The following is a 25,635-nucleotide window of genomic DNA, read 5'->3' on the forward strand; positions in this document are numbered from 1 at the left end:
TATGATGATGATGGTGGTGGTGGTGGTGGTGATGATGATGGTTATGATGATGATGATGGTAATGATGACGATGGTAGGGGTGATGCTAATGGTTATGATGATGATATTGGTAGTGGTGGTGATAATGATGGTAATGATGACGATGGTAGTGGTGCTGATGATGGTTATGATGATGACGATGGTAATGATGACGATGGTAGGGGTGATGCTAATGGTTATGATGATGATGATGGTAGTGGTGCTGATGGTGGTTATGATGATGACGATGGTAGCGGCGGTGATGATGACGGTGATTAGGGACTAATTGTTGTTGCTCTTCTATTTCCTGTGATTATAAACCTCCAGTATTGTTAGAGAGATGTAGTAGTTACTAGTAGTTACTGCAACAATGTCGGGACGTGATACACATACACACTTTAAATATCACTTTGTGACATCGGCTGATGTAAAAAAGGGCTTTATAAATACATTTGATTTATATATTGATTGACTTAGCCATTTTCTGCAATCAAACCCTCGTATGTGAACCACAGTGAATGATCATGTTTTGTGATTGTCAGCACAGGAACATCTTGAGAATCACAACAGCCAAGATGGCATTGATAATAACAACAGCTAAGATGGAAGTGATGATAACATTTGCCAAGATGGTAGTGATGATAACAACAGCCAAGATGGTAGTGATGATAACAACAGCTAAGATGGTAGTGATGATAACAACAGCCAAGATGGTAGTGATGATAACAACAGCTAAAATGGTAGTGATGATAACAACAGCTAAAATGGTAGTGATGATAACAACAGCCAAGATGGCAGTGATGATAACAACAGCCAAGATGTGGGTAATAATAACAACAGCCAACATGGAATTGATAATGACAACGCCAAAAAACTTTATAAGAGAGACACCACAACACTACATAACGAGAGACACCACAAAACTAAATAAGAGACACTGCACCATTACACAAAGAGAGACACCAAGGAAATACATAAACAGAGATACCAAAATACTACATAAAGAGAGACACCACAACACTACATAACGAGAGACTCCACAACACTACATAATGAGAGACACCACAACACTACATAAAGAGAGACACCACACCACTAAATTAGAGACACCGCACCATTACACAAAGAGAGACACCAAGGAAATACATAAACAGAGATACCAAAATACTACATAAAGAGAGACACCACAACACTACATAACGAGAGACTCCACAACACTACATAATGAGAGACACCACAACACTACATAAAGAGAGACACCACACCACTAAATTAGAGACACCGCACCATTACACAAAGAGAGACACCATGGAAATACATAAACAGAGATACCAAAATACTACATAAAGAGAGACACCACAACACTACATAACGAGAGACTCCACAACACTACATAATGAGAGACACCACAACACTACATAAAGAGAGACACCACACCACTAAATTAGAGACACCGCACCATTACACAAAGAGAGACACCATGGAAATACATAAACAGAGATACCAAAATACTACATAAAGAGAGACACCACAACACTACATAACGAGAGACTCCACAACACTACATAACGAGAGACACCACAACACTACATAACGAGAGACTCCACAACACTACATAATGAGAGACACCACAACACTACATAAAGAGAGACACCACACGACTACATAAATAGAGACACCAAAAAACTACATAAGATACACCACACCACTGCATAAAGAGAGACACCACACCATTACAAAAAGAGAGACACCACACCATTACAAAAAGAGAGACACCACAACACTACATAAGAGAGACAAAACATTGAGAAATAAAGAGAGACTCCACAACACTACATAAAGACTGACAATACAACACTACATAAATAGAGACTCCACAACACTACATAAAGAGAGACACTACAACACTACATAAAGAGAGACTACACAACACTACATAGAGACTCCACAACACTACATAAATAGAGACTCCACAACAATACATAAAGAGAGGCACTACAACACTACATGAAGAGAGACTACACAACACTACATAGAGACTACACAACAATACATAAATAGAGACACCACAACACTACATAAATAGACACACTACAACACTACATACAAAGAGACTCCACAACACTACATAAAAAGAGACACTACAACACTACATAAAGAAAGACTAGACAACACTACATAGAGACTCCACAACACTACATAAATAGAGACTCCACAACAATACATAAAGAGAGACACTACAACACTACATAAAGAGAGACTACACAACACTACATAGAGACTACACAACAATACATAAATAGAGACTTCCACAACACTACATAAGTAGAGACTCCACAACACTACATAAAGAGAGACACTACAACACTACATAAAGAGAGACTACACAACACTACATAGAGACTCCACAACACTACAAAAATAGAGACTCCAAAACAATACATAAAGAGAGGCACTACAACACTACATGAAGAGAGACTACACAACACTACATAGAGACTACACAACAATACATAAATAGAGACACCACAACACTACATAAAGAGACACACTACAACACTACATACATAGAGACTCCACAACACTACATAAAAAGAGACACTACAACACTATATAAAGAAAGACTAGACAACACTACATAGAGACTCCACAACACTACATAAATAGAGACTCCACAACAATACATAAAGAGAGACACTACAACACTACATAAAGAGAGACTACACAACACTACATAGAGACTACACAACAATACATAAATAGAGACTCCACAACACTACATAAGTAGAGACTCCACAACACTACAGAAATAGAGACACTACAACACTACATAAATAGAGACTCCACAACACTACATAAATAGAGACTCCACAACACTACATAAAGAGAGACTACACAACACTACATAAATAGAAACACCACAACACTACATAGAGACTCCACAACACTACATTAATAGAAACTCCACAACACTACATAAAGAGAGACTCTACAACACTACATAAAGAGAGACTACACAACACTACATAGAGACTACACAACAATACATAAATAGAGACTCCACAACACTACATAAATAGAGACACTACAACGCTACATAAATAGAGACTCCACAACACTACATAAAGAGAGACTACACAACACTACATAAATAGAGACTCCACAACAATACACAAAGAGAGACTACACAACACTACATAAAGACAGACAATACAGAACTACATAAATAGAAACACCACAACACTACATAAAGAGAGACTCCATAACACTACATAAATAGAGACTCCATAACACTACATAAATAGACTCCACAAAACCACATGAAGAGAGACTCCACAACACTACATAAAGACAGACAATACAGCACTACATAAATAGAAACACCACAACACTACATAGAGACTCCACAACACTACATAAATAGAAACTCCACAACACTACATAAAGAGAGACTCCACAACACTACATAAAGAGAGACTCCACAACACTACATAAATAGAGACTCCATAACACTATATAAATATCGACTTTACAACACTACATAAATAGAGACACCACAACACTACATAAAGAGACACACTACAACACTACATACATAGAGACTCCACAACACTACATAAAAAGAGACACTACAACACTACATAAAGAAAGACTAGACAACACTACATAGAGACTCCACAACACTACATAAATAGAGACTCCACAACAATACATAAAGAGAGACACTACAACACTACATAAAGAGAGACTACACAACACTACATAGAGACTACAAGACAATACATAAATAGAGACTCCACAACACTACATAAGTAGAGACTCCACAACACTACAGAAATAGAGACACTACATAACTACATAAAGAGAGACTACACAACACTACATAAATAGAAACACCACAACACTACATAGAGACTCCACAACACTACATAAATAGAAACTCCACAACACTACATAAAGAGAGACTCTACAACACTACATAAAGAGAGACTACACAACACTACATAGAGACTACACAACAATACATAAATAGAGACTCCACAACACTACATAAATAGAGACACTACAACGCTACATAAATAGAGACTCCACAACACTACATAAAGAGAGACTACACAACACTACATAAATAGAGACTCCACAACAATACACAAAGAGAGACTACACAACACTACATAAAGACAGACAATACAGAACTACATAAATAGAAACACCACAACACTACATAAAGAGAGACTCCATAACACTACATAAATAGAGACTCCATAACACTACATAAATAGACTCCACAAAACCACATGAAGAGAGACTCCACAACACTACATAAAGACAGACAATACAGCACTACATAAATAGAAACACCACAACACTACATAGAGACTCCACAACACTACATAAATAGAAACTCCACAACACTACATAAAGAGAGACTCCACAACACTACATAAAGAGAGACTCCACAACACTACATAAATAGAGACTCCATAACACTATATAAATATCGACTTTACAACACTACATAAATAGAGACACCACAACACTACATAAAGAGACACACTACAACACTACATACATAGAGACTCCACAACACTACATAAAAAGAGACACTACAACACTACATAAAGAAAGACTAGACAACACTACATAGAGACTCCACAACACTACATAAATAGAGACTCCACAACAATACATAAAGAGAGACACTACAACACTACATAAAGAGAGACTACACAACACTACATAGAGACTACAAGACAATACATAAATAGAGACTCCACAACACTACATAAGTAGAGACTCCACAACACTACAGAAATAGAGACACTACATAACTACATAAAGAGAGACTACACAACACTACATAAATAGAAACACCACAACACTACATAGAGACTCCACAACACTACATAAATAGAAACTCCACAACACTACATAAAGAGAGACTCTACAACACTACATAAAGAGAGACTACACAACACTACATAGAGACTACACAACAATACATAGAGACTCCCCAACACTACATAAATAGAGACACTACAACACTACATAAATAGAGACTCCACAACAATACATAAAGAGAGACACTACAACACTACATAAAGAGAGACTACACAACACTACATAGAGACTACAAGACAATACATAAATAGAGACTCCACAACACTACATAAGTAGAGACTCCACAACACTACAGAAATAGAGACACTACAACACTACATAAATAGAGACTCCACAACACTACATAGAGACTCCACAACACTACATAAATAGAGACTCCACAACACTACATAAAGAGAGACTACACAACACTACATAAATAGAAACACCACAACACTACATAGAGACTCCACAACACTACATAAATAGAAACTCCACAACACTACATAAAGAGAGACTCTACAACACTACATAAAGAGAGACTACACAAAACTACATAGAGACTACACAACAATACATAAATAGAGACTCCACAACACTACATAAATAGAGACACTACAACGCTACATAAATAGAGACTCCATAACACTACATAAATAGAGACTCCACAACAATACATAAAGAGAGACACTACAACACTACATAAAGAGAGACTCCACAACACTACATAAATAGAGACTACACAACACTACATAAATAGAGACTCCACAACACTACATAGAGACTACACAACACTACATAAATAGAGACTCAACAACACTACATAAATAGAGACACTACAACGCTACATAAATAGAGACTCCACAACACTACATAAAGAGAGACTACACAACACTACATAAATAGAGACTCCACAACAATACATAAAGAGAGACACTACAACACTACATAAAGAGAGACTACACAACACTACATAAATAGAGACTCCACAAAACTACATAAAGACAGTGTCACGTATTAACAAGGTGGGTGGAATCAGGCGCAGAGAGCAGGTGCAGTGAGTCGATAGTTTAATCTCCGGAACCAAACACTGTCAACCCGAAAACAGGGTGAAATAATCCAACACAGGATTAAATATATCGGAGCAAATAACACAATACGTATTCACGAAAACACATGAAACCAAAACAATCCCGCACGAAACAAGGGCGGGACAACCTACTATATATAAGGACGTCAATAAACTAAAATACACACAGGTGAAACTAATAAGACAAAACCAACAGACAAACGAAAAAGGGATCGATGGTGGCTAGTAGGACGGTGACGACGACCGCCGAGCACCGCCCGAACAGGCAGGAGAGCCAACTTCGGCGGAAGTCGTGACAGTACCCCCCCCCTGACGCGCGGCCCCCGCAGCGCGCCGCCACCGTCCTCGAGGACGACCCGGAGGACGAGGTGCTGGGCGATCCGGGTGGAGGCGGTGGAAATCTCTCAGGAGAGAAGGGTCCAAAATGTCCCTCACCGGAACCCAGCATCTCTCCTCCGGACCGTACCCCTCCCAGTCCACGAGGTACTGTAGGCCCCCCACCCGGCGTCTCGAATCCAGAATGCCCCGAACTGTGTACGCCGGGGACCCCTCGATGTCCAGGGGGGGCGGAGGGACCTCAGGCACCTCACCTTCTTGCAGGGGACCAGCCACCACCGGCCTGAGGAGAGACACATGAAACGAGGGGTTAATACGGTAATACCTAGGAAGTTGTAACCTGTAACACACCTCGTTTATTCTCCTCAGGACTTTAAACGGCCCCACACACTGCGGCCCCAGCTTCCGACAGGGCAGGCGGAGGGGCAGGTTCCGGGTCGAGAGCCAGACCCTGTCCCCCGGTGCAAATACGGGGGCCTCACTGCGGTGCTGGTCAGCGCTCCTCTTCTGCCGTTCGCCCGCTAACCGTAGTGAGTCCTGAACGGCTTTCCATGTGTCCTTGGAGCGCTGTACCCATTCCTCCACCGCAGGAGCCTCGGTCTGGCTCTGATGCCATGGGGCCAGGACCGGCTGGTAACCTAACACACACTCAAAAGGAGACAAGTTAGTTGAGGAGTGGCGTAGGGAGTTCTGAGCTAGTTCAGCCCAGGGAACATACCTTGCCCACTCACCAGGCCGGTCCCGGCAATAGGACCGCAGAAACCTGCCCACCTCTTGGTTTACGCGCTCCACCTGCCCATTGCTCTCGGGGTGAAAACCTGAGGTTAAGCTGACCGAGACCCCCAGTCTCTCCATAAACGCCCTCCATACTCTGGACGTGAATTGGGGACCCCGATCAGAAACGATGTCCTCAGGCACCCCATAGTGCCGGAAGACATGGGTAAACAAGGCCTCAGCAGTCTGCAGGGCCGTAGGGAGACCGGGCAACGGGATGAGACGACAGGACTTAGAAAACCGATCCACAACGACCAGGATCGTAGTACTTCCCTGGGACGGGGGAAGGTCGGTAAGAAAGTCCACCGATAAGTGTGTCCACGGCCGTTGTGGAACGGGGAGGGGTTGTAATTTCCCTCTAGGCAGGTGCCGAGGAGCCTTGCTCTGAGCACACACGGAGCAGGAGGAGACATAAAATCTCACGTCTTTAGCTAGCGTGGGCCACCAGTATCTCACTCTCAGACTCCGCACTGTCCTCTCGATGCCAGGATGACCCGAGGAGGGGAGAGTATGAGCCCACCGAATCAGCTTGTCCCGGACCCCCCTCGGTACGTACTGGGTTCCTACTGGACAGTTGGGGGGGGGCGGCTCTGACCGTGAGGCCCCCTCTATCTCTGCGTCCACCTCCCATACCACCGGTGCCACGAGACATGACGGTGAAATGATGGGAGTTGGCTCAACGGGCCGCTCCTCGGTATCATAGAGGCGGGACAGCGCGTCGGCCTTGCTGTTTTGGGAGCCGGGCCGGTATGAGAGGGTAAACTGGAACCTGGTAAAAAACATGGCCCATCTAGCCTGACGTGGATTCAGTCTCTTCGCTGCCCGGATATACTCGAGATTACGATGGTCAGTCCAGATGAGAAAGGGGTGTTTAGCCCCCTCAAGCCAATGTCTCCACACCTTCAGAGCCCTGACTACAGCTAACAACTCCCGGTCCCCCACATCATAGTTTCGCTCCGCTGGGCTGAGCTTGCTCGAAAAGAAAGCACAAGGGCGAAGTTTGGGTGGCACGCCCGAGCGTTGGGACAGCACGGCTCCGACCCCAGCCTCGGACGCATCCACCTCCACTATGAACGCTAAAGAGGGGTCCGGATGCGCCAACACGGGCGCATTGGTGAACAGCTCCTTCAAACGAGTGAATGCTCTGCCCGCCTCTGCTGACCAGCGCAAGCGCACCGGTCCTCCCTTCAGCAGCGAGGTGATGGGAGCAGCTACCTGACCAAAACCCCGGATAAACCTCCGGTAGTAATTGGCAAACCCTAAAAACCGCTGCACCTCTTTCACCGTGGTCGGAGTCGGCCAATTACGCACGGCTGTAACGCGGTCATCCTCCATCACCACCCCAGAGGTGGAAATACGATATCCCAGGAAGGAAACGGACTGTTTGAAAAACTCACATTTCTCCGCCTTGCAATACAGGTCATGCTCCAGCAGTCGCCCAAGTACCTTACGCACCAGAGACACATGCGCCGCGCGTGTGGCAGAATAGATCAAGATGTCATCGATGTACACTACCACTCCCTGCCCGAGCAGGTCTCGGAGAATCTCGTCTACGAAGGATTGGAAAACGGCTGGAGCATTCTTCAACCCATATGGCATGACGCGGTACTCATAATGACCAGATGTAGTACTAAATGCAGTTTTCCACTCATCTCCTCCCCGGATACGCACCAGATTATATGCGCTCCTCAGGTCCAGTTTTGTGAAGAAGCGCGCCCCGTGAAATGATTCCACCGCCGTAGCGATGAGAGGTAGTGGGTAACTAAACCCCACTGTGATGGAATTTAGACCTCTATAATCAATGCACGGACGCAGACCTCCATCCTTCTTCTTCACAAAAAAGAAGCTCGAGGAGACGGGTGATGCGGAGGGCCGAATGTACCCCTGTCTCAGCGATTCAGTAACGTATGTTTCCATCGCTACCGTCTCCTCCTGGGACAATGGATACACGTGACTCCTAGGAAGTGCAGCGTTCTCCAGAAGGTTTATCACGCAGTCCTCTCGACGATGAGGTGGTAATTGGGTCGCCTTCTTTTTACTGAAGGCGATAGCCAAATCGGCATATTCAGAGGGAATGCGCACGGTGGAAACTTGGTCTGGACTCTCCACCGTAGTCGCACCAACGGCAACTCCTCTACACCTACCTGAACACTCCTCTGACCACCCCTTAAGAGCCCCCTGTCGCCAGGAAATCACCGGGTTGTGTTGAGCTAACCAGGGAACCCCCAACACCACCGGAAACGCAGGTGAATCTATAAGGAACAGACTAATCTGCTCCTTATGATCCCCCTGCGTTACCATGTCCAGTGGCACCGTAGCCTCCCTAATCACTCCTGACCCTAATGGTCGGCTATCTAATGAGTGCACGGGGAAAGGTTGGTCTACCGACACCAGGGGAATCCCTAGCCTTAACGCAAGCCCACGATCCATGAAATTCCCAGCTGCGCCTGAATCGACTAGCGCCTTATGCTGTAGAGAGGGAAAAAACCCAGGGAAAGAAGTCAAAACATACACATGACCGACAGGAGGCTCTGGGTGAGTCTGGTGCTTACTCACCTGGGGTGATCGAGCAGTGCTCCGCCTGCCCTCCCGACTCCCAGACGAGTTCCTCCAGCACCGGTCTGACGTGTGCCCTCGTCGACCACAACTGGTGCAGGAGGACACTCCTCCTCCGGTCTCCCTCGAAGCTGCCCCTCCTAATTCCATAGGGATAGGGGCAGGAGGGCTGGGAAGTGGAAACGACAGGGCCTGATCCGAACGCCCGCGGGCAGCCAGCAGATTGTCGAGACGGATAGCCAAGTCAATGAGCTCATCCAGTGTGCAGGTGGTGTCCCGACATGCCAGCTCCCTGCGGACGTCCTCCCTGAGACTGCATCTGAAATGGTCGACCAAGGCCCTGTCGTTCCATCCTGCTCCTGCGGCCAAGGTCCTGAACTCCAGAGCAAAGTCCTGTGCGCTCCTCGTCTCCTGCCGCAGGTGGAACAGCCGTTCACCCGCCGCCCGACCCTCTGGTGGATGGTCAAACACAGCTCGGAATCGGCGGGTGAACTCTGGGTAATTATCCCTCGCCGAGTCCGGGCCATTCCATACTGCGTTGGCCCACTCGAGGGCTCGCCCAGTCAAGCAGGAGACGAGGGCGCTCACGCTCTCCTCTCCAGAGGGAGCAGGACGCACGGTAGCCAGGTATAGCTCCAGTTGAAGGAGGAAACCCTGGCACCCAGCCGCCGTTCCGTCATACTCCCGTGGGAGTGTCAACCGCAGAGCCCCGGAGCCAGATGTGGTCGCAGGAACAGGAGGTGCTGGAGAAGGGGGTGCTAGTGATGATGTGGGAAGACCACTCCTCTCCCATCGATCCATCCTCTCCATCATTTGGTCCATGGCAGAACCAATCCGATGGAGCACGCTGGTGTGGTGGAGGACTCTCTCCTCCATCGATGGGAGAGGAGACGCGGCTGCTCCTGCTGATTCCATGGTGGTGCGGGATTCTGTCACGTATTAACAAGGTGGGTGGAATCAGGCGCAGAGAGCAGGTGCAGTGAGTCGATAGTTTAATCTCCGGAACCAAACACTGTCAACCCGAAAACAGGGTGAAATAATCCAACACAGGATTAAATATATCGGAGCAAATAACACAATACGTATTCACGAAAACACATGAAACCAAAACAATCCCGCACAAAACAAGGGCGGGACAACCTACTATATATAAGGACGTCAATAAACTAAAATACACACAGGTGAAACTAATAAGACAAAACCAACAGACAAACGAAAAAGGGATCGATGGTGGCTAGTAGGACGGTGACGACGACCGCCGAGCACCGCCCGAACAGGCAGGAGAGCCAACTTCGGCGGAAGTCGTGACAGACAGACAATACAGCACTACATAAATAGAAACACCACAACACTACATAAAGAGAGACTCCATAACACTACATAAATAGAGACTCCATAACACTACATAAATAGACTCCACAAAACCACATGAAGAGAGACTCCACAACACTACATAAAGACAGACAATACAGCACTACATAAATAGAAACACCAAAACACTACATAGAGACTCCACAACACTACATAAATAGAAACTCCACAACACTACATAAAGAGAGACTCCACAACACTACATAAAGAGAGACTCCACAACACTACATAAATAGAGACTCCATAACACTATATAAATATCGACATTACAACACTACATAAATAGAGACACCACAACACTACATAAAGAGACACACTACAACACTACATACATAGAGACTCCACAACACTACATAAAAAGAGACACTACAACACTACATAAAGAAAGACTAGACAACACTACATAGAGACTCCACAACACTACATAAATAGAGACTCCACAACAATACATAAATAGAGACACTACAACACTACATAAAGAGAGACTACACAACACTACATAGAGACTACACAACAATACATAAATAGAGACTCCACAACACTACATAAGTAGAGACTCCACAACACTACAGAAATAGAGACACTACAACACTACATAAATAGAGACTCCACAACACTACATAGAGTCCACAACACTACATAAATAGAGACTCCACAACACTACATAAAGAGAGACTACACAACACTACATAAATAGAAACACCACAACACTACATAGAGACTCCACAACACTACATAAATAGAAACTCCACAACACTACATAAAGAGAGACTCTACAACACTACATAAAGAGAGACTACACAACACTACATAGAGACTACACAACTATACATAAATAGAGACTCCACAACACTACATAAATAGAGACACTACAACGCTACATAAATAGAGACTCCACAACACTACATAAAGAGAGACTACACAACACTACATAAATAGAGACTCCATAACACTACATAAATAGACTCCACAAAACTACATGAAGAGAGACTCCACAACACTACATAAAGACAGACAATAGAGCACTACATAAATAGAAACACCACAACACTACATAGAGACTCCACAACACTACATAAATAGAAACTCCACAACACTACATAAAGAGAGACTCCACAACACTACATAAAGAGAGACTCCACAACACTACATAAATAGAGACTCCATAACACTATATAAATATCGACATTACAACACTACATAAATAGAGACACCACAACACTACATAAAGAGACACACTACAACACTACATACATAGAGACTCCACAACACTACATAAAAAGAGACACTACAACACTACATAAAGAAAGACTAGACAACACTACATAAAGACTCCACAACACTACATAAATAGAGACTCCACAACAATACATAAAGAGAGACACTACAACACTACATAAAGAGAGACTACACAACACTACATAGAGACTACACAACAATACATAAATAGAGACTCCACAACACTACAGAAATAGAGACACTACAACACTACATAAATAGAGACTCCACAACACTACATAAAGAGAGACTGCACAACACTACATAAATAGAAACACCACAACACTACATAGAGACTCCACAACACTACATAAATAGAAACTCCACAACACTACATAAAGAGAGACTCTACAACACTACATAAAGAGAGACTACACAACACTACATAGAGACTACACAACAATACATAGAGACTCCACAACACTACATAAATAGAGACACTACAACGCTACATAAATAGAGACTCCATAACACTACATAAATAGAGACTCCACAACAATACATAAAGAGAGACACTACAACACTACATAAAGAGAGACTCCACAACACTACATAAATAGAGACTCCATAACACTATATAAATATCGACATTAGAGACTACACAACACTACATAAATAGAGACTCCACAACACTACATAGAGACTCCACAACACTACATAAAAAGAGACTTCACAACACTACATAAAGAGAGACTCCACAACACTACATAAAGAGAGGCTCCACAACACTACATGAATAGAGACTCCATAACACTACATAAATAGAGACATTACAACACTATATAAATAGAGACTCCACAACACTACATGGAGACTCCACAACACTACATAAATAGAGACCTCACAACACTACATAAAGAGAGACTCCACAACACTACATGAATAGAGACTCCATAACACTACATAAATAGAGACATTACAACACTATATAAATAGAGACTCCACAACACTACATAGAGACTCCACAACACTACATAAATAGAGACTCCACAACACTACATAAAGAGAGACTCCACAACACTACATAAATAGAGACTCCACAACACCACATAAAGCGAGACTCCACAACACTACATAAATAGAGACACTACAACACTACATAAATAGAGAATCCACAACACTACATAAATAGAGACTCCACAACACTATATAAATAGACTCCACACACTAGATAAATATAGATTCCACACACTACATAAATAGAGACACCACAACACTACATAAATAGAGACTCCACAACACTACATAAAGAGAGACACTACAACACTACATGAATAGAGACGCTACAACACAACAGAAAGAGAGACTCCACAACACTACATAAATAGAGACACCACAACACTACAGAAATAGAGACTCCACAACACTACATAAAGAGAGACACTACAACACTACATAAATAGAGACGACACAACACTACATAAATAGAGACTCCACAACACTACATAAAGAGAGACACTACAACAATACATAAAGAGAGACACTACATAAAGAGAGACTCCACAACACTACATAAAGACTGACAACACAACACTACATAAAGAGAGACACTACAACACTACATAAAGAGAGACTCCACAACACTACATAAATAGAGACTCCACAACACTACATAAAGACTGACAATACAACACTACATAAAGAGAGACTCCACAACACTACATAAAGACTGACAACACAACACTGCATAAAGAGAGACACTACAAACTACATAAAGATAGACTACACAACACTACATAGAGACTCCACAACACTACACAAATAGAGACTCCACAACACTACATAAAGAGAGACACTACAACACTACATAAATAGAGACTCCACAACACTACATAGAGAGACTCCTCAACACTACATAAATAGAGACAATACAACACTACATAAATAGAGACTCCACAACACTACATAAATAGAGACTCCACAACACTATATAAATAGAGACTCCACCCACTACATAAATAGAGACTGCACACATTACATAAATAGAGACTCCACAACACTACATAAATAGAGATACCACAACACTACATAAATAGAGACTCCACAACACCACATAAATAGAGACTCCACAGCACTACATAAAGAGAGACTCCACACATTACATAAAGAAAGACTGAAGACAACACAACACAATAGCAACACAACATGACACCAACATGGTAGCAACACAACATGGCAGCTGCACAACATGGTAGCAGAACAAACATGGTACAACCATTGTTAGGCACAGACAATAGCACAAAGGGCAAAAGGTAGAGACAACAATGTATCACGTGAAGAAGCCGTCATTACGAGTGTCCATGACTGAGTCTTCGTATGTAGAGATGGAAATAAAACTATCCAGTTTGAGTGTTCATTTTGTTTGTTGCAGCTCATTCCATTCGCTAGCTGCAGTGAACTGACAAGAGGAGCGACCAAGCATTGTGTGTGCTTTGGGGACCTTTAACAGAATATGACTGGCAGAGCGGTTGTTGAATGTGGAGGATGAGGGTTGCAGTAGGTATCTCAGTTAGGGAGGAGTGAGGCTTTTATTTTTAATAAGCACCAACCAGATAACAACAGCCAAGATGAAGATGAAGATGAAGATTATGCTGCTGATGCTGCTGATGATGATGATGATGATGCTGCTGCTGATGATGATGATGATGCTGATGATGATGATGATGATGATGATGATGATGCTGCTGATGATGATGATGATGATGATGATGATGCTGCTGATGATGATGATGATGATGATGATGATGATGATGCTGCTGCTGATGATGATGATGATGATGATGATGATGATGATGATGATGCTGCTGCTGATGATGATGATGATGATGATGATGATGATGCTGATGCTGCTGATGATGATGATGATGATGCTGATGATGATGATGCTGATGATGATGCTGATGCTGCTGATGATGATGATGATGATGATGCTGATGATGATGATGATGATGATGCTGATGATGATGATGATGATGATGCTGCTGATGCTGCTACTGATGATGATGATGATGATGATGCTGATGATGATGATGATGCTGCTGCTGATGATGATGATGATGATGATGATGATGATGCTGATGATGCTGCTGATGATGATGATGATGATGATGATGATGATGATGATGATGCTGCTGCTGATGATGATGATGATGATGATGATGATGATGATGATGATGATGATGATGCTGATGATGCTGCTGATGATGATGATGATGATGATGATGATGCTGCTGATGCTGCTGATGATGATGATGATGATGATGATGCTGATGATGCTGCTGATGATGATGATGATGATGATGATGATGCTGCTGCTGCTGCTGATGATGATGATGATGATGATGATGATGATGATGATGCTGATGCTGCTGATGATGATGATGATGCTGATGATGATGCTGATGCTGCTGCTGCTGATGATGATGATGATGCTGATGATGATGCTGATGCTGCTGCTGCTGCTGCTGATGATGATGATGATGATGATGATGATGATGCTGATGATGATGATGATGATGATGCTGCTGATGCTGCTGCTGCTGATGATGATGATGATGATGGTTAACTGCTGTGTAAAGGAACACTGGTTAAGACTTAGGGTTAGGTTGTTATTTAACAGCAGAGCTGCTATACAGAAACACGAGGCAGTGTGTATGAATGAGTGACGGACGGACGGTATTATTTTGTTCAGTCAGTAACCTTGCTTACGAGACAAGGTCAATTCCGCACACAGCATTGGACTTATGATAACAGAGGGCTGTGGAGGGTAGCTGCTTTCCTCTCTTGAAAACAGGAACACAGAGAGACACTAGACAAATACACACACAAGCATACTACACACCACTACAGCTCATCCACATTAAGCCTGAGAATTGATCTGAGGATAGGTGGTTTGCGTGTGTGAGTACCCACATGAAGAAATACTACAGTTCACTGTAGAATACTACAGTACTTACTATAGAATTCTGTAGTAAACTGTAGTATACTGTAGAATACTACACTACACACTGTCGAATCCCTCTGCCATGTGTAGTACTTACTACAGAACATTGTAGTATACTCTAAAATACTATGGTAAATACTACAGTATTATCCACACCAAAAACAACACTATAATAATCACTCCAGTAATGTGTGCCTAAACAACACTATAATAATCACTCCAGTAATGTGTGCCTAAACAACACTATAATAATCACTCCAGTAATGTGTGCCTAAACAACACTATAATAATCACTCCAGTAATGTGTGCCTAAACAACACTATAATAATCACTCCAGTAATGTGTGCCTAAACAACACTATAATAATCACTCCAGTAATGTGTGCCTAAACAACACTATAATAATCACTCCAGTAATGTGTGCCTAAACAACACTATAATAATCACTCCAGTAATGTGTAACTAAACAACACTATAATAATCACTCCAGTAATGTGTGCCTAAACAACACTATAATAATCACTCCAGTAATGTGTGCCTAAACAACACTATAATAATCACTCCAGTAATGTGTGCCTAAACAACACTATAATAATCACTCCAGTAATGTGTGCCTAAATAACACTATAATAATCACTCCAGTAATGTGTGCCTAAACAACACTATAATAATCACTCCAGTAATGTGTGCCTAAACAACACTATAATAATCACTCCAGTAATGTGTGCCTAAACAACACTATAATAATCACTCCAGTAATGTGTGCCTAAACAACACTATAACAATCACTCCAGTAATGTGTGCCTAAACAACACTATAATAATCACTCCAGTAATGTGTGCCTAAACAACACTATAATAATCACTCCAGTAATGTGTGCCTAAACAACACTATAATAATCACTCCAGTAATGTGTGCCAAAAAACACTAAAATAATCACTCCAGTAATGTGTGCCTAAACAACACTATAATAATCACTCCAGTAATGTGTGCCTAAACAACACTATAATAATCACTCCAGTAATGTGTGCCTAAACAACTACGTTTTTGGAACACTTTATTTGACACCTAGAGACATGACTCATTATGGCAAGGTAATAACCATGACATAACCATAATATGACATAGCAGCTGACATAACTTGTCATAACCTGTCATAATATGGGCAAAACACTGTCATGGCACATATAGTAGACCTGTGACATTTGTTGCGTTATTTCATGGCTGGTTATGACATCTACATGACACCTACATAACCAACAAAACCTACCACGCAAGGCCAACCATTTCATTACACCATAGCCTATATGTGAACAGTATGTTTATGTTATATAATCTTTTATGAAATAGACCATATTGCATTGTCATTGTAATTGCGCACACATTTATGTCCGACATGAACCTACTCCAGCGCTCTGTTGCCAATAACTGGGATGAATGCTGGAGCAGATTTCAGGACTGACATAAGGTCATGTTTGTGATAGGCATACCTGGCTTATATGATTATGATGTCATAATGCATCTTGACAGTGTCATAAAGTGTATTTTCTTAGTCCAAGTAAAGTGACACAGGATGGTCAGAATGCTTCATAGAGTGTATTTTCTTAGTCCAAGTAAAGTGACACAGGATGGTCATTATGCTTCAAGACAGTGTCATGAAGTGTATTTTCTACAAGTTATACAAAATATGATGGAAAAAAAAACATGACTGTAAAATAATTCATTTCAACAATTGAGTTTTTTCACCATGCCAAGAAGTGTCCTTTCGTTTGACGTTTGTTTCTGCAGCCTCCCTCAAGGTCTTCACTTTCAGTCCTGGATGCAGCAAATGCATTACTTTCTCTGAAATATACAAGTGAAGAACAGCAATCGGAATAGAGTATGCTACAAGGCAGTGACACCACTAAAGGAAGCTGAAAACTAAAACTGCATACCAAATACCTTATGGCAACAGCAAAACACTTTCACAGATTCTCAAATACATGATGATCCCATTTTCATAAAATAGCTAAAGCTAGTTCTAAACTGTTCATGTCGCTACCTAGCTAGCTCGCTAATAGTTAGCTACCATCTAGTTAAAGTTTCTTTAGCAAACGTTTGCTACCATCTAGTTACTGCTTCTTTAGCTAATGTTAGCTACCATCTAGTTAGTGTTTCCTTAACTAACGTTAGCTACCCTGTCACTAAAGATGGTGTTTTGCAAAACTACTAAATACAACCATGCCTTGCTGAGGCAACAACAGTACATCTGATTCACTCTATACGGTGTATACAGTGCTGAATGTACAAAAAATTATAGAAGAGGCTTAGGTATTAAACGTAAAACAAAAACCCATAACAACAACTAGCTAAATATGGTGGGCTAGCTAGAGTCTAGCGCTGAATTAGCTAATTTTAATTTAATTTTTTTATTTTACCTTTATTTAACTAGGCAAGTCAGTTAAGAACAAATTCTTCTTTTCATTGACGGCGGTTAGACCTTATGAAGCTATGCTATTGTAAATGCAGCATCTTAAAGGATGGGGTCTCTATCGGACCTTATAAAGCTAAGCTTTCGTAAATACAGAGTCAGGCATTCTAATAAGCACCCATTCGGAGAAGGAAAATGCAAGAAATATATTTACAGGTTACTTCAGCTGTTGTGACATATTATGACATGCTTATGACCGTGTCTTAATGTGTTATATCGATTGGTGTTAGAAAAAAAGTGTTACCATACTACATTATTTAATTTGCATTTATCTGTCCATTCCCCTCCCCCATGTCACAATTTGTGCCTCCCACACGTGAGAAACCTGTGTGACAAGTATAGATCATATATGTGAATCCTCACCTGGATTCGGTCTTATTTAGTCAAATTTGAAATTCTGTTTTTTACATTGGATAAAAGTAAAGGAATTGTATATCATACACTGCATTTGAGGAAACAAGGGGAAAGCAATTCTGCTTGGAAAGATGATCAACTTGGAAACTCGCTTTTGAGAAAACTGTAATTTAACAATTGTATTCATATTTACCGATGGCATACAAGTTTGATAATAAGGCACATGAAAGTTCACATGTTCGAGAAGGCATTTCTGCCCAAAAACACATTTTGATAAAAAAAAAAATGTTTAACGTTCAAACGGCTCTCCTGTAAAGTCGTGACTTATGACATACGCCTAGTTTCCTGAATCATGTCACATATTGTGTTACCTACAGGGTTTAGAGATCATCCCTCTAGCCACCATCGGGCCACCACAACAACATCTCCCAAATCAACTCCTCTGCCTTATCTAAGAGAAAATCAAGGAGATAATACATGGAGACCACACTAAAACAGAAATAGACCGGCTCCAGGATCACATGAAGCAACAACTCACCCTGCAAAAGCAGAATAAATGGACAACATTCTACAAACAGCTTGACAAAGACTCCAACCCACGCACCTTCTGGCAGACAATACAGACTATTAATGGAAACAGAAAGAGCAACACAATATCCACACTAAGGTCCCAAGGTCAACTCACAGAGAATAATGAAGAAAAGGTCATACTGTTCAAAACCCATCTACAAAATCTGCACTCCTGCTCCAACGACCCCAACTTTGACCCAGAATGGAAAACAATTGTAGAAAGAGAAATACAAAAATCAACCCCACTCACCTGTCATCCGACACAGACCTCTCTCCTGGCTCCAGCAGACCACCAACTCATCCATGCTGTAACAATCACAAACACACCACTCACCTGTCATCCGACACAGACCTCTCTCCTGGCTCCAGCAGACCAGCCACTCACTGAGCTGTAACAATCACAGAAATCAAGACTCACCTTTAAGAAAATGAAAAGAAAAGCACCTGGAGAAGACAACATTGACACCACACTACGAAAACTAGCACCTGATGAACACCTGCACCTCCTCTCCAACCTCTTCATCTTATGTCTCAATCACGGCCACTTCCCATAACCCTGGAAAACAGCCGTCTTCACCATGATCCACAAACATGACAAACCCCAAAGAATGTTTCAAGCTATCGCCCAATCAGCCTTCTCAGCCATGTGGTGAAAATATTTGAAAGAGTGCTCATCTCCAGAATAAGCTGCCATGTAGAAGACAGCGAGTAGTCCAGGCAAGCTTCTGAAGAAACAGATCAACAACAGACAATATTTTAAAACTATCAGAAGAAAAAACTCTTGTTGTTTTCCTTTGTCGTAGAAAAGGAATTTGATTATAAAAAATGTGACACAGCAAGACTACTCCACAGACTAGCAGATAACAACCTCCAGCTCCCACACTCAATCAGAAAAATCCATAACCGCCAAAAACAAAGTCAAGGTCTCCACAGCCATCTCTCCACAATTCGGCTCAGAAGCAGGAGTCCCCCAAGGTGCAGTCCGAAACCCACTTCTATTCATAATCTACATTTCAGACATGTACAGTACTACTCCCCACTCTCTGTTGGACAGGAAGCACAATTGGAAAATTACTTCTGCTACTGTAGCTACAAGTGTCCACAGACTAGCCTCCAAAAAAAACTCCCTATAGAACAGATTGAACGTGGTCAAACGAGTGAAACTAAACCCTAAAAAAACACAGTGCATCTTATTCACCAGAAACACAAAACCTCAAGCCAAATGAAACAATAAAAATGGAAAAAGAAGCCAAGTTCCTGAAGGTTATATTTTCAGAGCAACATGTTGTGCACAACCCATATTGTGAACATCGAGAGAGAATGACAGGAGAGGATGAGTCACTTAAAAGCACTTTGTGGAAGGAAACACTGAGCAGCATATGGAAGTATATTTTAGCTACATCAGATCACTCTTTGAACACACACTACCCACCTGGATCACAGCCTCCACACCACAAATTAACCGACTGCAAAGAATCCAGAATCGAGAAATAAAGCTGGCATTCAGATTACCTCCACTTATACACATCACCAACTAAAACATTCATCAGAAATCTAGAATCAAAACCATCAAAGACAGACAAGCAATAATAATAATCATAATAATAATCATCATCATCATCATACTGATAATAATAATAATGATAATAATAGTCGTAATCATAGGACAGACATATCAAAACAAAGCATTCCACAACCCATCACTCAAGAAGACAGTACAGGTAGCACAATAGGCCACCAAAATACCCCTGTCAATCATTCTCCAGTCAAAACCAGACTGATACAAACACAACCTCACATCCCACACAACATCAACACACCTCACTTACTGTATATTACTGACTATTGGCATCTACAAACAGTTCTTTACACTTTTTCAATTACAAATTGAACAACTCTCCTACTAAACACTACAGGTTATGGAAATAGGCTCTTTTAGTATTTCTCCAGTAGGTTTCCTGAAGGAGAAAGCCTTAACTTCTATGTCAAAGATAATCAAGCAGAAACACTATAGTAAATACTACAGTAATGTCCACAAAAATCACTACATTAAATACTACAGTGTACGACAATCTGCAGAAACACTACATAAATTACTGTAGTACATACTACAGATTTATTTTACTACAGTATTTATACTGTAGTTAACTGTTAATACTAACATATACTACAGTAAATACTACAGTATTCAATGTAGTGTTTTCGTAGACTTTAGTCCGCAAAAACACTACACTGAATACTATAATATTTACAGTATACATTAGTATACTATAGTATTTCTGTATGATAGCCTATGTGAGTATGAGGATATGTGGTAGGTGTGTGAGTAATGAATTGTCTTCCCTTTACTTTCCCTTGTTCCTAATGCCAACATCCACCAACCATTACTGCTCTGCATTTTTAACATCCCAAACATTTCAATTTCCCACATTAAATATTCCTAACCGTTCAGCCTTTCAGGAGCAACCAGGGTCAAGAGCCATGCCAGAGGGGAAGACTACATATTACCCATCAGGGACTCAATCTTCCTTTCCTCAACCCTTTCCACTCCCATCCATCATTCCAACCTCTCCTCTCTTAGTGGTCTGCTGTTTTTATGGAAAGCTTTATAATGAGCAGAATGACAGAGTTGAGAGGATGGATGATGGAGAGAAAGTGGGTGAGGATGGAGAGGACAGAGGAAGGAGAGAAAGGTGGGGAGAGGATAGAGAGAAAGAAAGGGGGAGAGGATGGACGAAGGAGAAAAAGGCGGGGAGAGGATGGAGGATGAAGAGAAAGAAAGAGTGAGAGGATGGAGGATGGAGAGAAAGGTGGGGAGAGGATGAAGGATGGAGAGAAAGGTGGGGAGAGGATGAAGGATGGAGAGAAAGAAAGAGTGAGAGAATGGAGGAAGGAGAGAAAGGGGGAGAGGATGGAGGGTGGAGAGAAAGGGGGAGACGATGGAGGAAGGAGAGAAAGGGGGAGAGGATGTAGGAAGGAGAGAAAGGTGGAGAGGGTGGAGGGTGGAGAGAAAGGGGGAGAGGATGGAGGAAGGAGAGAAAGGTGGAGAGAGGATGAAGGATGGAGAGAAATGTGGGGAGAGGATGGAGATAAAGGTGGGGAGAGGATGAAGGATGGAGAGAAAGAAAGAGGGAGAGAGGGGGAGAGGATGGAGGGTGGAGAGAAAGGGGGAGAGGATGGAGGATGGAGAGAAAGAAAGAGGGGAGAGGATGGAGGATGGAGAGAAAGAAAGAGGGAGAGGATAGAGGATGGAGAGAAAGAAAGAGGGAGAGGATAGAGGATGGAGAGAAAGGGGGAGAGGATGAGGATGGAGAGAAAGGGGGAGAGGATGGAGGATTTAGAGAAAGGGGGAGTGGATGAGGATGGAGAGAAAGGGAGAGAGGATGGAGGAAGGAGAGAAAGAGGGAGAAGATGGAGGAAGGAGAGAAAGGGGGAGAGGATGGAGGATGGAGAGAATGAAAGAGGGAGAGGATGGAAGAAGGAGAGAAAAAGGGAGAGGATGGAAGAAGGAGAGAAAAAGGGAGAGGATGGAGGAAGGAGAGAAAGGGGGAGAGGATGGAGTAATGAGAGAAAGGGGGAGAGGATGGAGTAATGAGAGAAAGGGGGGGAGAGGATGGAGTAATGAAAGAATGGGGGAGAGGATGGATGGAGAGAAAGGGGGAGAGGATGGAGCAATGAGAGAAAGGGGGAGAGGATGGAGGAAGGAGAGAAAGGGGGAGAGGATGGAGTAATGAGAGAACGGGGGAGAGGATGGAGTAATGAGAGAAAGGGGGAGAGGATGTAGGATGGAGAGAATGGGGGAGAGGATGTAGGATGGAGAGAAAGAGGGAGAGGATGGAAGGAGAGAAAGGGGGAGAGGATAAAGTAATGACACAAAGGGGGAGAGGATGTAGGATGGAGAGAAAGGGGGAGAGGATGGAAGGAGAGAAAGGGGGAGAGGATAAAGTAATGACACAAAGGGGGAGAGGATGTAGGATGGAGAGAAAGGGGGAGAGGATGGAAGGAGAGAAAGGGGGAGAGGATGGAGTAATGAGAGAAAGGGGGAGAGGATGTAGGATGGAGAGAAAGGGGGAGAGGATGGAGGATAGAGAGAAAGGGGGAGAGGATGTAGGATGGAGAGAAAGGGGGAGAGGATGGATGGAGAGAAAGGGGGAGAGGATGGAGTAATGAGATAAAGGGGGAGAGGATGTAGGATGGACAGAAAGGGGGAGCGAATGGAGGAAGGAGAGAAAGGGGGAGAGGATGGAGTAGTGAGAGAAAGGGGGAGAGGATGGAGTAATGAGAGAAAGGGGGGGAGAGGTTGGAGTAATGAAAGAATGGGGGAGAGGATGGATGGAGAGAAAGGGGGAGAGGATGTAGCAATGAGAGAAAGGGGGAGAGGATGGAGGAAGGAGAGAAAGGGGGAGAGGATGGAGTAATGAGAGAACGGGGGAGAGGATGGAGTAATGAGAGAAAGGGGGAGAGGATGTAGGATGGAGAGAATGGGGAGAGGATGTAGGATGGAGAGAAAGGGGGAGAGGATGGAAGGAGAGAAAGTGGGAGAGGGTGGAGTAATGACAGAAAGGGGGAGAGGATGTAGGATGGAGAGAAAGGGGGAGAGGATGGAAGGAGAGAAAGGGGGAGAGGATTGAGTAATGAGAGAAAGGGGGAGAGGATGTAGGATGGAGAGAAAGGGGGAGAGGATGTAGGATGGAGAGAAAGGGGGAGAGGATGTAGGATGGAGAGAAAGGGGGAGAGGATGGATGGAGAGAGAGTTGGAAAGGATGTAGGAAGGAGAGAAAGGGGGAGAGGTTAGAGTAATGAGAGAAAGGTGGAGAGGATGTAGGATGGAGAGAAAGGGGGAGAGGATGTAGGATGGAGAGAAAGGGGGAGAGGATGTAGGATGGAGAGAAAGGGGGAGAGGATGTAGGATGGAGAGAAAGGGGGAGAGGATGTAGGATGGAGAGAAAGGGGGAGAGGATGTAGGATGGAGAGAAAGGGGGAGAGGATGTAGGATGGAGAGAAAGGGGGAGAGGATGTAGGATGGAGAGAAAGCGGGAGAGGATGTAGGATGGAGAGAAAGGGGGAGAGGATGTAGGATGGAGAGAAAGGGGGAGAGGATGTAGGATGGAGAGAAAGGGGGAGAGGTTAGAGTAATGAGAGAAAGGGGGAGAGGATGTAGGATGGAGAGAAAGGTGGAGAGGATGTAGGATGGAGAGAAAGCGGGAGAGGTTGTAGGATGGAATGGTTCTGAGAAATGACAACGTACTCAACTAGAACTAAATTGACCTGACCTTTAAGATGGAAAGAAATATCAATATTAAGCAAAGAAAACAGTTCTTACTTCATTTAAATCATGTATTTTTCACATACATTTTTCCTCTCTAGTCAGACAGCAAAATGCTTTTATGAAAACCAAATGTATTTTTTTATAGTAAATCTACATAATGTACTCTGTCAAGTTTAAATCAGACATGTAGGGAAGACAGGGGGAGTGGGACTATATTGAGGCACTAAATAACTTTGTATTCATAAGGATTAGTTCACCTAAACTAAAGTAGAGTATATTGTGATGGACAGGTTCTCTTTAATCTCATGAATGCTTTTATACACAACTCTCCTATGTGGATAACTGTTCACTATGGACTGAAGGAGCCCACTGGGCACAGACGTTCATTTAACGTCTACTCCACGTTTGTTCAATCAAATGTCATTGAAATGACGTGGAAACAACGTTGATTCAACCAGTGTGTGCCCAGCGGGAGGGCTGTGGAAGCTTTCTCAGGTTAAATAGTCTGATTGACAGAGGGAATGAGTCTCTCTTTGATGTAACGACGCTGACATTTCCTTTAGTGTCTATATGATGGGTACTGAGTGAACACTGAGCCTTTTCATCTCATTCTGACTGTCAGGCCGTGAAGTACTGCATGATTTCAAACCAATCTGAAGGTGTTAAGTGGCCATAGATTGAATGAAATACGTTAGAAATTGCCCTAAGTCTGGCATCTGAGTGTGT

At 42.7% G+C, this 25,635-nt stretch overlaps 1 non-coding gene and 1 pseudogene across 1 annotated transcript; both read left to right on the forward strand.

The window, feature by feature from the left end:
- The window catches only part of LOC139385777 (acetylcholinesterase-like), a 554,167-nt pseudogene that overhangs the window by 525,597 nt on the left and 2,935 nt on the right, over window positions 1-25,635 (forward strand).
- On the forward strand, window positions 21,564-21,616 carry LOC139386455 (U7 small nuclear RNA). The gene has a single exon (XR_011629054.1). It is a non-coding gene; the product is annotated as a U7 small nuclear RNA (small nuclear RNA).

This window comes from Oncorhynchus clarkii, chromosome 27 (genome assembly GCF_045791955.1).
Source record: "Oncorhynchus clarkii lewisi isolate Uvic-CL-2024 chromosome 27, UVic_Ocla_1.0, whole genome shotgun sequence".
Classification (NCBI taxonomy): domain Eukaryota; kingdom Metazoa; phylum Chordata; class Actinopteri; order Salmoniformes; family Salmonidae; genus Oncorhynchus; species Oncorhynchus clarkii.